This window comes from Crinia signifera, chromosome 1, assembly GCF_055691185.1.
Source record: "Crinia signifera chromosome 1, ASM5569118v1, whole genome shotgun sequence".
NCBI classification, from domain to species: domain Eukaryota; kingdom Metazoa; phylum Chordata; class Amphibia; order Anura; family Myobatrachidae; genus Crinia; species Crinia signifera.
The window spans coordinates 313,866,252-313,883,555 of record NC_139217.1 but is presented as its reverse complement, the minus strand read 5'-3'; positions in this window follow the sequence as shown (position 1 = coordinate 313,883,555).

Below are 17,304 nucleotides of genomic sequence, written 5' to 3'. Positions count from 1 at the left end.
AAAGGTAAGATAGCACCTGCTACACTTGCATTCTACATAGGCCTGCCCCCAAAAATAGATTCAGTGGGCATTGGGAGGGTGGAACATCTTCTTGGGGGCAGGCATGATTGGAACACCCTTAAACCTGTTGTGCAGCTTCTCTTACAGGTATGTTTCTGGTTTACTGGGTGTCGAGTGAGCTGTGGTTGTATTTTGCATAAGTTGGAACCAGGAAAAGGTAAGGTAGCACCTGCTACACTTGCATTCTACATAGGCCTGCCTCCAAAAATAGGTTCAGTGGGCATTGGTAGGGTGGAACCTCTTCTTGGGGGCAGGCATGATTGGAACACCCTTAAACCTGTTGTGCAGCTTCTCATGCAGGTATGTGTCAGGGTTTACTGGGGGTCGAGCAAGCCGTGGATGTATTTTGAATAGCTGGAACCAGGAAAAGGTAAGGTAGCACCTGCTACACTTGCACTTGCATTGTACATAGCCCTTCCCCCCAAAAAGAGGTACATTAGTCATAGGGGGGGTGGAGCCTCTTCTTGGGTCAGGAAATGTTTTTCCATGATGACTGGAGCCAAATAAAACCTTTTGTGCAGTTTCTCTTCCAGGTATGTTTCCTGTTTACTTGGGTTCGAGTGAGCTTTACTTTTTTTTGGCATAAGTTGGCACCAGGAAAAGGCAAGGTAGCACCTGCTACACTTGCATTCTACATAGGCCTACCCCCAAAAATAGATTCAGGGGGCATTGGGAGGGTGGAACCTCTTCATGGAGGCAGGGCATGTTTTCTCATCAGGATTGGAACACCCTTAATCCTGTTGTGCAGCTTCTCTTACAGGTATGTTTCCTTTTTACTGGGGTCAAGCGAGCTGTCGTTGTATTGTCCATGAGTTAGCACCAGGAAAAGGTAGGGTAGCACCTGCTACACATGCATTTTACATAGGCTTGCCCCCAAAAAGAGGTCCAGTGGGAATTGAGAGGGTGTAATCTCTTCCATGGGGAAGATAATATATTCCCATCAATATTGGAACACCCTTAAACCTGTTGTGCAGTTTCTCTTAAAGGTATGTTTCTGGTTTACTGGGGTGTCGAGCGAGCCATGGTTGTATATTGCATAAGTTGGAACCAGTATAGCGTAAGGTAGCACCTGCTACACTTACATTATACATAGCCCTGACCTCAAAAAGAGGTCCATTGGGCATTGGGAGGGTGGAACCTCTTCTTAGGGGCAAGGCATATTTTCCAATCATGACTGTAACACGCTTAAACTTGTTGTGCAGTTTCTCTTACAGGTATGTTTCCGGTGTACTGGGGGTCGAGCGAGCTGTGGTTGTTTTATGCATGAGTTAGCACCAGGAAAAGGTAAGGTAGCACCTGCTACACTTGAATGGTACATAGCCCTGCCCACAGAAAGAGGCACAGTGGGCATTGGGAGGGTGGAGCCTCTTCTTGTGGGCAGGACATATTATTCCATCATGATTGGAACACCCTTTAACCTTTTGTGCAGTTTCTCTTATAGGTATGTTTCCGGTTTACTGGGGTCGAGCGAACCATGGTTGTATTTTGCATAAGTTGCAACCAGGAAAAGGTAAGGTAGCACCTGCTACACTTGCATTCCACATAGGCCTGCCCCCAAAAATAGGTTCAGTTGGCATTGGGAGGTTGGATCCTCTTCTTGGGGGCAGGGAACATTTTCCCATCATGATTGGAACACCCTTAAACCTGTTGTGCAGCTTCTCTTGCAGGTATGTGTCCAGTATACTGGGGTGTTGAGCGAGCTGTGGTTGTAATTTGCATAAGTTGGAACCAGGAAAAGGTAAGGTAGCACCTGCTACACTTGCATTGTACAAAGCTCTGCCCCCAATAAAGAGGTACAGTGGGCATTGGGCGGGTGGATTCTCTTCTCGGGGCAGGAAAAGTTTTTCCATGATGATTGGAGCCAACTAAAACCTTTTGTGCAGTTTCTCTTCCAGGTATGTTTCCGGTTTACTTGGGTTTGAGTGAGCTTTAGTTTCATTTGGCATAAGTTGGCACCAGGAAAAGGTAAGGTAGCACCTGCTACACTTGCATGGTACATAGCCCTGACCCCAAAAAGAGGTCCATTGGGCATTGGGAGGGTGGAACCTCTTCATGGGGGCAGGGCATATTTTCCCATCATGATTGGAACACCCTTAAACCTGTTGTGCAGTTTCTCTTACAGATATGTTTCCGGTTTACTGGGAGTCGAGCGAGCCATGGTTGTATTTTGCATAAGTTGCAACCAGGAAAAGGTAAGGTAGCACCTGCTACACTTGCATTCTACATAGGCCTGCCCCCAAAAATAGGTTCAGTGGGCATTGGGAGGTTGGAACCTCTTCCTGGGGGCAGGCATGATTGGAAAACCCTTAAACCTGTTGTGCAGCTTCTCATGCAGGTATGTGTCCGGTTTACTGGGTGTCGAGCGAGCCGTGGATGTATTTTGCATAAGTTGGAACCAGGAAAAGGTAAGGTAGCACCTGCCAGGGCCGGCGCTACCCACTCAGCAGCTCCTGCAAAGCAGGGAGGCGCCATTCTGAAAAGGCGCTGTCTCCCTCCCTGCTCTGCTAAAGCTGCCTCAGCCCTCAGTGTCACTGCATCCTGCATGCTGCACACAGCGCCTGTCTGACAGCGGGCGGCAGTATGGAGAGGCTGAGCAGCTCCCTGCACCGTGCACACACTGTCCTCATCCTGCGACCTGCCCCCTCTTCCTCATGGACACTTGCGCTGAGGCATGTAGCGCTGTCTGTGAATGCCGGGATGACATGTCATGTCCGGATCCGCCCCCTACCTATTGCTCCCTGTGCCTGTCAGATGTCAATCAGATGACAAACAGGCAGCAGCACCGCCTCCCCTTCCTTCCCTCTTCTCAGTGTGCTGTGCCAGTACCACTGCCAGTCCTCAACACTCCGCCCCCTCTATCTCGTCCCCTCTTTTTCCATCTCCTCTTTCTCTCCTCTCCTTTCTGCCTCAGTCACGAGTGCTGCACATACTTTTTGTACTGCTTTCGGATTGCATCGCACACACATTGCATGCATGCCGTGCAATGCGATCTAGCACATAACATATGCGATTGTGTATGGGCACCTTTAGTGCCTGCAACACAGCACTGAGATGGTGTATGCATACATGTACATGCACCCGAGATCCTCCACAGGATTGCATGTTGCATACACTCCCAGAATCGGGCTGCAGCTTGTTGCAATGGCAATGTGAAAGGGCGCAAAATGTATGGTTTGCAGGAGGGCGCCAGACACCCTAGCACCGGCCCTGGTGAAACCTATTCTATTGAGCAGTTTAATTCCTTTGAATGTAGGAGCTGGACTGGAGGCAAAGCCTTGGGGGAGGCTCCCCTGACAGGGGTTTGTAGGGAGCTGACTAGCAGGATAGTCATAGAAGGGGTGTCTAAGGAGAGGGTCATAGGGGGAGGGGCTTAACGGGGTGTTGGAGGGGTATATAAGCAGGGTTCAGGCGGGAGATAGGGGTCTCTGGGAGAATTTTCTTAACAGCCAAGCAGCGTGGCATCTCCCATGGCTTCCTCAGGCAACGCTGATGCGGAGGTATCTGCTGCGCTTGCTGCCCTCAGGGAGTCAGCGGGCACCAGAGGGGCTGAGTGGCTGCAGCAGCAGATGTCAGGTCTGCTGGGGGGACTGGGAGCAGCAACGCAGGAGGCTGCTCCAGCGGGTGCACGGCCTCGGAGGTCTAGGCCTCCGGAGCGCTTTAGCCCATCTGTGTCCCCCAGGGTTCAGCGCCGTTCACGGAGCCCCGTTAGGGACCCTCCAGGCCAGGCTGCGGGCCGGGCACCTTCCGCCCGCAGGACCAGGTCTGGGAGGAATCCGACCAGCAGGCGGAACCCTCCGCGCGGGGGGGATCCCCCCCACGTGCAAGAAGATCCGGCGGTGCGTGGTACTGGACCTGGTGCGGCGGGGCATGCGGGGCATGCTGCTGCCCAGCGCGGGGTGAGTCGTGCCAGTGGGGCAGAAGTACAGGCTGAGGACCGCAGGCCTGGTACACGGAGCGAGAGGCGCACAGCTGGCTCCGCCTCCAACGAGGTCACGCCGGCTGGTGCTGTACCTGAGGGTCGGGATGACAGGAGAAGAGAGATGGCAGCGTCAGCAGATGATGGAGAAATACCTGGTCCTTCGTCATTGGCTGGGGTTCGTCAGGACACTGGACCTGCGGCTGCTGGGTTCACAGCCCCCAGGCAGCCTGGTGAGTCTGTCTCTATGTCTGTTAATGCTTTAGCGCAGAGTCAGGGGGTGGGAGGGTTAGCCCTCCAGGGGGAAATGAGTAGGGGTTTTACTGAATTATTGAGTGGTTTTGCAGATTGGTTGGTGGGTTTGCGGCAGGGGGCGGGGCCGTCCCCGGCGGCAGCGTGGGCGCCGCAGAATTCGGGCGCACCAGCTAGCATTAGTGTGCCAGTCAGTAATAGTGTGCCGGTTAACAGTGGGGTGCCGGTTAGCAGTGGGGAGCCGGTGAGCAGCGGGGTGCTGGTATCCGGCGGGGAACAAAGTAGCAGTAGTGCAGGGGCAGAAGGGGGCAGTGTTGGGACGCAGGAGGAGAGTGGGAGGCTCAGTGACACTGCAAAAGGGGAGGTGTATGGATGCTTTGAGGGGCCATTGGGGGCCCACCTGAAGCAGGAGGTGAGGGAGAAGATTTGGAAAGGGGAATACGTTGATATATTTTCATTGCTCCCTTTAGAGCGTTTTAATCTGGATAGGCCCCGTAAGGAGGAGAAGAAGGAGGAGGAGGAACGGCGGCGGTATCGGCTGATACCGCGGTCATTCACAAACTGGTTGCAAGCATTTGCTATTTTAGCTAGTGTGATTGGGGAGAAGGCACCTGACAATTGTTCAGGCTTGTTTTGTTACATGGATGCAATAGGAGAGGCATACCGTGTTTATGGGGGCTTGGCTTGGCTCAGGTACAATGAGCAGTTTAGGCAGAGGAAGGCGGTTCGCCCTAACATACGTTGGGACCATAAGGATATTGCTTTATGGTTAAAGGTGACGGCTCCCATAAAAAGTGGGCAGCCCTTTCGTGGGGACGGGGGGGGGGGCCGAGGGAGGCCACAAATGGGACGGCCATGCAGAAGGGACTCTGCTTTGCCTTTAATGACGGGTCATGTCGGTTTGGGGCAAAATGCAAATTTAAACATGAATGTTCCTCGTGTGGAGGGACCCATGGTGCAAATAAATGCTTCAGAGGGAAGTCACGGGACGGTAATTCAAAAGGGGGAGACACCGGTTCGGCTGGAAAGGATGCTGGGCTATCTGCGTAGGTATCCTGACCAGCAGACAGCCGTGTTGTTGGAGGAGGGGTTTAGGGAAGGTTTTAAGATACCTTCTGACGTGCAGGTTTCAGGGAGTTTTAAGAGGAATTTGAAGTCTGCAAGGGAGCATCCAGAGGTGGTGCAGGAAAAACTGCTTAAGGAGGTGCAGCTGGGTCGGATGGCCGGACCTTTTGGGTCGGCACCATGGCCAGATTTGATAGTCTCTCCATTGGGGGTGGTGCCTAAAAAGGAGGCGAACAAGTTTCGCCTTATCCACCATTTATCTTTTCCAAAAGGGGCGTCGGTCAATGATGGCATCGACCCCGACATCTGCTCGGTGGTTTATACATCGTTTGACGCGGCTGTTCAGTGGGTGAAGCGGTTTGGGAAAGGGGCCAGGTTGGCAAAGACTGATATTGAATCGGCATTCCGTTTGCTGCCGGTTCACCCAACCAGTTTGCGTTTGTTGGGATGTTGTTGGGATGGGAAGTTTTTTGTTGACCGCTGTTTACCGATGGGTTGTTCTTTGTCGTGTGCTTATTTTGAGGCCTTTAGTTCCTTTTTGGAGTGGGTGGTTAAAGATGTCTCTGGGTGCAGTTCAGTTATTCATTACCTAGATGACTTCTTATGTATTGGTCCTGGGGGGACCGGAGTATGTGACTTATTGTTGGGGACTGTTGAAAGGGTGTCGGCAGACTTTGGGGTCCCGCTTGCCCCAGGTAAGACGGAGGGCCCTGCGACTGTGATAAGTTTTTTGGGTATTGTCATTGATACCGAGAATATGGAGTGCCGCTTGCCCGAGGAAAAATTGCTGGGTTTAAAGGCTGAGGTGGGGAGGGCATTGCTGTTGAAGAAGATTAGATTGCGGGAATTGCAATCTTTGCTGGGCAAATTGAATTTTGCATGTCGCATTATGCCTATGGGCCGCATTTTCAGCAGGAGGCTGGCAGCAGCGACAGCAGGGGTGGTACTTTCTCATCATTTTGTCAGGTTAGGTAGTGGGTTGAAAGGGGACTTGCGGGTGTGGGCAACTTTTTTGGAAGCTTTTAACGGCAGAGCTTTGTGGATGTCAGACACATGCGTGGCTACTGAGCTAGACCTCTTCACAGACGCGGCCGGGAGTGGTGGTTTCGGGGCTTATTGCCAGGGACATTGGTGTGTAGGCCGGTGGCCGGAGTCTTGGGTGCAGAGAGGCATGGTCAAAAACTTGGCATTGTTGGAGTTGTTTCCTATTTTGGTTGCAGTAGTTGTTTGGGGGGAGCTATTCCGCGATAGGAAGATTTGTTTTCACTGCGATAATTTGGGGGTTGTCATGGCTATTAACCAATTGTCGGCATCTTCACCGCCAGTGGTCACTATTTTGCAGCAGTTAGTATTGGAATGTCTGGCTTTGAATTTGTGGGTTGTGGCTAGGCACGTTCCCGGTGTCTCTAACGGCATTGCGGATTCTTTATCTCGTTCACAGTGGGAACGTTTCCGGGAGTTGGCACCAGAGGCGGACAGGGAGGGGACCGGGTTCCCGAGTCGGCTCTGGGCTCTGCTGGACGGGTAGTCGATCAGCTCATCAGGGAATCCTTGGCCCCGAATACGTGGTCGGCATACAATCAGGAATGGCGGAGCTGGTTAGAATGGCGTGAGGTAGTAGGTTTGAAGGAGGATGATGACGAGTTGGCTGTCTTGCTATATATAGGCCATTGTAAGGAGATTGGTTGGTCAGTGGCAAAAATCACGCGCTGCATGGCGGGCTTGGCTTTTGGGTTTCGTGCAGGCGGTAGGCCTGACGTCACGAAGAATTTCCTGATTGCGCAGGCTTTAAAAGGTTGGAGGAGAGGTCATGTCGTACAGGATCAGAGAGGGCCGGTGTCTTTCCAGTTGTTGCAGTCTATGGGCATGAAGTTAGGGGAGGTCTGTAGTTCCAATTTCGAGGAAAGGTTGTTCGGGGTAGCCTTTTCGCTTGCCTTCTTCGGGGCACTGCGGATTGGGGAGCTCGTGAGTCCAAGCGTGTCTAGGCCGGGAGGTTTGTTAGAAGAGGATGTGGATTTATACTCGGATAGGGTGGGGCTAGTGGTGAGGAGGTCTAAGACGGATCAGTTAGGGAGGGGGAAGAAGGTAGTTCTCTTCTCTGTACCAGGCTCAAATATGTGCCCGGTGGCACGGCTAAGGATGTTTAAGGAAGTCAGAGTGGGCAGGGAAAGGGATCCTTTGCTGATGCATGCAAATGGATCCTTTTTATCACGGTTCCAGTTCACACGTGTGTTTAGAACAGTACTGCGGACGTTGGGCCTCAAGGGGGAGGAATACGCGGGTCACTCTTTCCGCATTGGGGCCGCAACTGAGGCTGCTAGAATGGGATTTGGGGATGAGTTAATTAAGCGGATTGGGCGGTGGGAATCGTCTCGTTTTCGTTCCTATGTTCGTTTAGGGGATTGTTGAGGTTGACTGTGTTCTTTCTGTTTTAGGGCATCCCCCGTGCCTGATTTGGATTTTAGGACATTCCTATGTTTTTTGGGGAGCTTTGCGGGCTGATGTCAGACCGAACGGCCGCCAGCTAGGTTTGGATAGAGAGGACGCAGTGGTTCGCTGGCTGGGGAAGCGCGGTATGGTATGGAGTGGAGTGTTACAGGAATTTCACCGCTTTGTTCGGCTTGATAGGGCTCCCGACATATTGGTGTTGCATGTGGGTGGGAATGACCTTGGGGGCAGACCATTTAGGGAGTTGATACGGGATATCAAGTTTGATCTCCTACGTTTATGGGCGATGTTTCCGGAAGTGATCACGGTTTGGTCGGATATTGTGCCACGCCATTATTGGAGGGATGCAAGGTCGGCTGACAAGATCAATAAGGCTCGGATCAAAGTCAACAGGGCAATTGGGCGTTTTATGGCTAGAAATGGCGCTGTGGTGGTGAGGCACAGGGAACTTGAGTCTTGTGCCGGGGCATTTTGGAGAGGGGACGGTGTACATCTTAACGCTGTAGGGATAGATGTTTGGTCTTTGGGTCTACAAGAGGGAATAGAAACAGCATTCCGGATGTGGGGGGGGGCGCTCGGGGTTAAGGGTTTAACCCCGTGCTTGGTGGCGGAGGGGGGTCCTCGAGGTTAGTGGCATTGAGGCTTAATTATGCGGCGGGGAGGGCCCCATGAGGGGGCTGGACTCCCCTGGGTGAGGTTAATTAATGAGCACTGGGTGTTGACAATTGGTGCCCTCGAGCCAATCGCTATCGGCTGGGGGTAAGAACTCCTGGAAGTGCTTAGAGGTGTGGATAGATTTATTGAGGGCCTCGGGGACCACCTTACGTGGGAATGTTTTTGGTTATTGTTAAAATTGTATTGTTTCAATAAAGATGGCTGCTGTGGCCAATTTTATCCAACAGGAGAGTTATGTCATTTTTGGGGGGATAATTGGACACAGCGATTAGACAATACCCTGTCATGTAGGAGCTGGACTGGAGGCAAAGCCTTGGGGGAGGCTCCCCTGACAGGGGTTTGTAGGGAGCTGACTAGCAGGATAGTCATAGAAGGGGTGTCTAAGGAGAGGGTCATAGGGGGAGGGGCTTAACGGGGTGTTGGAGGGGTATATAAGCAGGGTTCAGGCGGGAGATAGGGGTCTCTGGGAGAATTTTCTTAACAGCCCCCACCCACCCTCCCTGTTTTTTATAGTTTTAGGTAGAATAATTGATAGGATGTCTTTTTGTCACAGTGGCCTGTGCGGAGGGGGGTCCTCGAGGTTAGTGGCATTGAGGCTTAATTATGCGGCGGGGAGGGCCCCATGAGGGGGCTGGACTCCCCTGGGTGAGGTTAATTAATGAGCACTGGGTGTTGACAATTGGTGCCCTCGAGCCAATCGCTATCGGCTGGGGGTAAGAACTCCTGGAAGTGCTTAGAGGTGTGGATAGATTTATTGAGGGCCTCGGGGACCACCTTCCGTGGGAATGTTTTTGGTTATTGTTAAAATTGTATTGTTTCAATAAAGATGGCTGCTGTGGCCAATTTTATCCAACAGGAGAGTTATGTCATTTTTGGGGGGATAATTGGACACAGCGATTAGACAATACCATGATGTTTATGCTCTGCTATGGTATGTGTTTAGTGCATCAGCGATGGTCATAGACAAAGTATTATGCAATAGAATTATGCAACACCTATTCTCTTGTATCACTGTTATAGACATTAGAACTTGGGGCCTGGTTCTGGTTCACTCGCAAAGGCAAATTCTCTCTCTAATGGACAAAACTGTGTGCACTGCAGGGGAGGGGAACACAGATGTAACATGTGCAGAGAGTTCTAGATTTGGGTGTTATTTTGTTTCTCTAAAGGGCAAACACTGGCTGCTTTATTTTTACACTGCAATATAAATATCAGTTTGAAGTACAAACCAAACCCCAATCTAACGCTCTCTGCACATGTTACATCTGCCCCCCCCCCCCCCTGCAGTGCACACGGTTTTGTCAATTAGAGAGAGAATTTGCTCTTGTGAGTGAACCAGAATCAGGCCCTTGGTGTGTTAGCAAAGTGTGCTCACACTACAGAACATTGATCTTTATTTAGAGAATACATCTCTAATAATTTGGTAACTTTCTATAACCGAGAACTTCATTTATCCTCTCACACTATATGAAACAATATTTCTTGTCTGACTAATACAGGGTACTAATGCAAATGGTCCATTTGTGAAATACTATAGCTATACTATGTATCTGAAGCTAGTACAGCACAAAGTCTTCAGATGCATATTCTGAAAATGTTTCCCTCATTTGTTTTGTTAATTTAATTTGCTAACTGAGGTTTGTGCCTTATGGTTATTAAACTTGAAAGCACATAGCTTGGATTAGTCTAATTTATGACCTAAACATTCTTATGTTTCATAAGTAAATTAAAACCAGAAAGCATAATGTCAAAACTATAAACTACTTCACGTTTGAAATCAAATCTAGAAAATAGAAAGGTTTGAAAATTACATAAATTATTTTAAAATGTAGAGATGACATAATTTGTTTTCCAATCAGTTTCCTTGCTGTCTGGACCAAATTTAAATGGACTGAGTTAAAAATCTCCATTATAGATCCAAAAATGGAAACAGTGAATCTCAATATATCTTTACAGTTAAAGCCATCATACAGTAGTCTGCAGCATTTGTACTTATTTAAGTAGCTCTTAAATCCCCAACTACTAGATCTGTTTCAGGGAACCAATATGGCTACCAATACTGTTGCAATCTATACAAGCAATATTAGTGTATACTGAGCTTACATCAGAATGTAATAATGAACGAATGTTAAAGCCATAAGATATACTTTCTTCTAGCTAGCAGCACCCACCATATGGAATGCCCTTCCCTGCACATTAAGACTTTCCTCTAGCCTCCTAACTTTCAAGCATTCCCTGAAAATTTACCTCTTCAGGCAAGCCTATCATATTCGAGGAACCCCCACACAACATCCAGTATCATTCATATCTAACTGCAACCCAATCTGTTGGGACTGCTATGCTATGGAATCCTATCCATATGTATCCCTCCTATTATCTCTATAGATTGTAAGCTTGCGAGCAGGGCCCTCCTACCTCTGTCGGTTTGTTTAATCACTGTTGTCTCCAATTTTAAAGGGCAACGGAATATGCTGCGCTATATAAGAAACTGTAAATAAATAAATAGCTGTCCTGATTGTGTAGAGGAAGAAACAAGCACTAAATCAATAATATAATAAACTACTAACACTTCAGTTTTAAGATCTCTTGATTTAGAAATAATATAAATAAAATTTTAAGATGATTACCAGATTTCCTTAGAGCCTAGGGGGCTGGGGGGTCATTCCAATTTGTTCGGCCCTGTTCCGACGGTTGGTGGACTGCGCATGCGTGCAGTCTTTTTTGCGCACATGCAGGTCCACTGTGTGAACAGATGCGGTGATATGCAATGTCGCCAGGTCGGGGGCATCGGGTCGCGCCCATGGGAATGCCCAATGTTTCATGGGTGTCCCCATTAAAACGCTGGACGTTCCCATGGGTATGCGGGCGGGAGGAGGTGTGCTGGGGGCGAGCGGCTGACGTCACATGATTGCACTGTCTTTGGCCGGAAGCCTGCAAATATAAGTCAGTCTCCACTAACTTATATTTGCGTGCCCTGGAAAAATCATTAAATGGTCGGCGACCATCGAATGACTTCTCCAGCAGCGGGCACATGCGAGGGGATGTGTCTTTGTGAGTCTCTGTGCCATGGTGGATCAATGGCTAACTCCATAAGAGGTGTGGGACCAAGGTACCAGAAATAGTGATCCCATTTTACAGAGATATTACAACCATAAAGCCCACTGTCAGAAACTTAGACAAATAAATCCTATTTTACTAAAACCAGCAGAACCAACAAGTTGTGGTTTGACTTTTTATTATTCCAGTTAGGGTTCAAATCAACATCAAAGAAAAGGAGAAGAACAGGAATGGTTGGAGTTACAAGAAAGAGTAGACACAACTTTGATAGGAATCTTTTTTTTACTAACATGGATATTAAAGAAAAAAAAGTGAAAGTACAGTACAGTATGCTTGAAACAAAATATATATCAGCTTTAGGCACTGACATAATATTGGTAGTTGCCACTGCCTTACATAAACTCTGTGTAGTAGTAAAAAAATGTAAAAGCAGAAAGACAGTACAATAAGAAATAAAAACACAAAACAAAAGAGGCATCACTCCAGGACTTGTAAAAAAATATCTGCGGTCTACGCCATTTCGGGCTAGATGCCTCTCTTCAGAGGTATGCATCATAGGATAGACAAGCATTAAGTCGACATGCATAACGGTCAACATGATTGAGGTGGACAGGCTCATTATCTGGCACAAGCTTAGGTCGACAGTCAAAAGGTCGACATTGGTTTTCACTTTTTTTTTACCCGAATGTCGACACAGTCGACATGGTCACTAAAAATGTTTGCCCAATTGGTTGGTAGGGCATGAAATACCGCCTGTCGACACATGTCGGCTCAAAAAAAAGTGAAAAAAACCTTCCCCATTCAGTCATGTCGACCTTCATGCATGCATGCATTTTAACTAAAATGTAACAATCACATACATGTAAGTTACAAACTTTTGTCCTCACTACCTCCGTGTCTTTCACACTGAACGGCTAGAACACTTTCAGCATGGGCTCCCCATGCTATCTCAGGTCTTGGAAACTTATGTGTGACGTCAAAGTACCAACATCCTCATATTTTCCAGGCCATGTACAACGCATTTCATCATGAATTACTTCGTCAGGGGGTGACGCTCAAGCAACTCAGGCTGACCGCAGGTGCCCTCAATGGGGTCACCTATTGGGTCACCAATATGTTACATTATTTGTCAAATGATTCAATGTCAAATTAAAATCCACCGGAGCCCGCTCCTGATTGGCCGAGGGAAGACCCTCATTCTCTGGAAGGGACTGCAAGTGTCAACACATGTGTAGCTCCTTCAGTCCACTGGAGCCAGGTATTTGTTTTTTTTTTTTTGATCCCTGGATGCTACATGGACACGATCTTCGCCGGATGGGATGGTGTGTATGATTTTTAGGGGTGCGCAAATCGCATTTAATGCGATGCAATCCCACTACACTGAATAGGACACTACGATAACTATTTAACGGGCGCCCTGATAATACACAAGTACCAACAATACACTTCCAGGAATATCAAGACACCAGAACATACATTTTACTAGTCCAAAAGTGTGCATTACCATTGATCTACTGTATATATGCTTAGTTATACTTATGCTCAGCAGAGGTCACCTAAAAGGACAATGGAGTCAGAAGCCAGGAACTACAGCAATAGCTAGAATAAAGTGTACAATCACATATTGTTCTTTACATTTAAAGCCATCCCTCAGGAATTTGTTCCACCTCAAAATTAGCATAGAGGTACAGTATAAATGGCTTATGATAAAGACATTGTGATATGAACCAGGATAAGCAACTACAACGTTCTTTTTTTTACGTTGCATCACACACCACCAGCAAATTCATTGAATAGTTATACAGTATCTATTGCTGTATATTTCTGGCCTATTCTTCGGTGGCCTCAGCCCAATGTGTGTGCAGTCTATAGCTCTGAAGACATTAAGCATTGGGGCTATACTTGGAAAATTTTCTTTAATGAATTCCACTGTGATACCTGGCAGGAAAAGCAGTTTCTAGTATAAGAGATGGTCTTCAGAGCTGCCATGGTAAAATAGTGAGAGAGATACCACTGTAAAGGTGACTGTGCTCCCTTTTTTGCCACTGGTTCTAGCCACTCAGCCATTTATGTAGACCTACAGTACTATAGCGTGTGATCTTACCATGTCTAGCTCAAGCAAATCCTTGATGATGTCATAAATTGGTGTGATTAAAACAGGACATCTGTTTGACATCACCATCAGGCACTGAACTGAAGTTTACCCACCCATGGAAGAACATAGACCTGCATAGTTTCTGTGATACCTCTGGATGCTGCTGGTGGTCCTTTGTTTATGCCTTCTGGTTCCTCTGTGTCAGGTGGTAGAGTGCTTTATTTCTTATGTAAGTGGTAAGCATAAAATAACCATGAAATGCCATCATTTCTACACTGGTGGGTGGAGACTGTGCTATGGACCAGAAGGATAAGGTAGCAGCTGGGTGTATGGGTAATTTCCACTGCCAGAGTGCAGCACATGGCCTTTTTCATAGGTATCATAATAAAGCTTTAACCAACAGAATGGGTCTATGGACACAAACTTACCTCTTAGTTAGGTGATTATAAATTTTTGATCAGTTTTGATATGTGTGGGAAATCAATGTTTGGTAAATCCAGGGGTTTCTATAGTCAAAAAAGCTAAATCTCCATAGCGAATCGATATTCAATAACATTGTAAATTCAGATATTTTGTCTCACTATGGATACTATGGATACTTTTTACCTTAGTTAATGCATGGAATGCAAAACAAACAAAAATAGTCCAATGTCAAACCAATGCTTATTATATTTACCCACAAGTGGGGTGCACACATTTTTCTAATCCAGGAGTAGCATTGAGAGATTATACTCATGAAGGGGTCACAATAAAACTTTATTTGCTAAGATCTGTAATATACATACAATTCACTAGTGTAAAAGGCTTTGCAGTTTTGTTAATTTCTTTTTGGAGTCAGTAGTGCATGCAATTCTGTAAAGCAGCATGTGCCAGCACTGGGGGGCGTGGCCATCCCGTAGCAACACATTCCCCTGCCACCCTGTAGAAACACATTTCCTAACCCTTGCAGCAACACCATCAAACTCTTTTGCACACATTCTCTTGCACAACCCTGTACTCTCTCCGTTTGGCGCCTACCACTGGTGGGAAAGTACTAAAGTAGTGATGCCATAAAACGCTGTCTCGTGGCTGTTAGATAAAAGTTGTACGTCTTTGGTATTGAATTAAGAAATAGTTTTAATGTGCGTGTTTTATTTTTTTCTTTTCATTTGTTTACATACTATAGAGGCATCACATACTATATATGCATAGTAAGATGAACTCCAGGTATTTTCAATTTCCTCAGTAGCAGAAAATGAATCACACTTATTATTGTCAAAGCCAAATGCAAAACCACAACCAGCTCTGTTCTCTGTACTGACAGAATGCAGTAAACAGTAAGCAGAGAACATTGTACAGAACATTCAGACTTCAAAGACAAACATTCGCCATAGTACAACAAAATGTTTTAAATCATAGTAAGGGAAACAGTTTGAAAACATTTCCATGAGTTCCCTCTCTAATTTAAGCCAATCTATGGGGGAATTTTATTGGCCTCGAGGTTTAGTGTGGAAAAAACCTTGCGGGTATGCATGCTCCTCTCAGGTGGCCTTTCCTCCATGTTCCAACTGTGGAGGGCTAATGGGAGTCTCAGGGCTGCTGAGAGGCTCCAGTGCTATATCATGCCAGTTAGGAGCTGAATGAATGGATGCTTATCGCCCTTTATCACCTTGGCATTTTTCTCTTTTAAAGGCTTAATAAATCTGCCCCAGTGTCTCCAACCTGAAACCAGGGGCGTAACTTCAAATTTTGCGCCCCCAAGCCAAAAAATCTGTGGCGCCCCCTCCACCCCATCACACCCCCAGCCACAGCACACAGCCCTCCACCCCATCACACCCCCAGCCACGGCACACAGCCGCCACGGTACCTGGTCACTGGGCTCCTTCTCCAAGATCCAGCGACTTCCTGCGGCGAAAGTAGCTCCAAGCCATGACCAGCGGCTCCATGTCTAGCACGTCGCGTATCCCTGGCAACGGTTCCGGCGTGTTCTCGACGGGACAGTGAGGTCCTCCGGGAGGGAAGGGTTTCGCCCCTGCTTCCTGCTGCTGGCACTGCTGCCTGTCAGTGTGAGAAGTACAGAGGCGGCCGGCAGCAAGATCAACAAGGTCCCTCTCTGCACCTTGCTGATCTTGCTGCCGGCCGCCTCTGCACTTCTCACACTGACAGCACCTGTACTGCATCGAACCCGGCGCCCCCCGCAGCGCTTGCTCCTCCAAGCAGTGGGGGGGCTGCCGCACGGTGGCTACGCCACTGCCTGAAACCATCTGCCATCTACATCTACATCTGATGTGGACTCTAGTCTAGACTAGTCCATACTAAGAGATAAGTGGGAATTAGCTACCCTTACCCATGCAGTGTTGTAGCAGTGGGTCTACAGATACCCAGAAGAAGGCAGTTACAGGTGCCAGAGTAGGAACATGGTTATTGCAGGGAGTTTCCTTCACAATATGCAGTGGGACGAGCCATTACCAACAGTTTCTGATGGTGAGGAGGGAATTAGAAGGAGTGGTCGAGTAATCTTATTCAGGTTACTCAGAGATGAGTAACCATACTCATATTCTATCAGTGTTAAAAATCTGTGATTGATAGAGTGAGGCTTAATTTTGGAGTAGTCACAGTATGTCACTAGATGTTTATTGCTCAAAAAATACTGTATGTCTCTACAACGACAAATACTCCAAAGTCAGCATATAAATCAGCATATAAGATGTTACAGAAGTTCATGCCTCTCAAGAACGTCAGAGAATGTATTCTCTATGTGTACTATACTCACGCCTCCCACTGACCCAAGACAAATATATGTGTGTGACTGTATCATGTAGCCCACCAAGTATCTTTGCTATCTGGCCAGGGCCAGTGCCACACGCTCAGCACAGCCTGCAATGCAGGTAGGTGCCGGCCTGGACAGGTGCTCTCCCTGCTGCTTGCTGTGCCTGTGAAACAGCTGACAGGCAGTGGCAAGCTGAAGCAGTTCAGTAAAGAGCACGGGCTGAGTTTTCTCCCCTCAGAGGCGGACACTTGAGGTGAGGTAAGATGTTTTACAATCAACCAGTAAGGCTAAAAGGGGATGGACTGACTGCAGAGGCAGGCGGTAAGTGTAGTGAGTAGGAGTATCGTGTCTAACACAGGGGCCGCGCTGCAGCTGCTGATTCATTCTCCTCTATTTGTTCTTCCCTATATCACCTTGGGATATGGGGCCTTATTCTGGTTGGTGCGTACATTTCCGTATACTTTCGGGTGGCGTTTTTTAGCCGTCTGCGCATGCGTGGGGAACGCTATGCGCATGTGCCACGCATGGACTCCGTACTTGTTCTCAATAATACCGTACTGAAATGTGCCCAGCAATCACTCGGGAAATATGGGCGTATTATGGGCGTCATTCGGAACTACACAGGGGCGTACTTTCAAAGTGGGCTAAACTGGGCGGAAACATGGGCGGACACTGGGGAGTGCACTTATTTTGGTAGGCGTGCATTCGGATAGCACGCCGAATGCACGCGAACAAAAAGGCAAGAAATATGCGGTGTCCATAAGCAAGTATTGCTTTGCGGACACCACTCGGTCATGCGCTAGGCAATCGGAACGCCTAATCAGGACGGCCGCACCTCAACCAATGTCAGCTGAACACAATACACTCACCTACTTTACTCATTACTTGTTAATTACATGCTTGTCACTGCTTCAATTGGAACCATTGCAGCTTAAATGTAACATTACTAAACACACACATATATGCTGCACTTTTCACACACTTTTA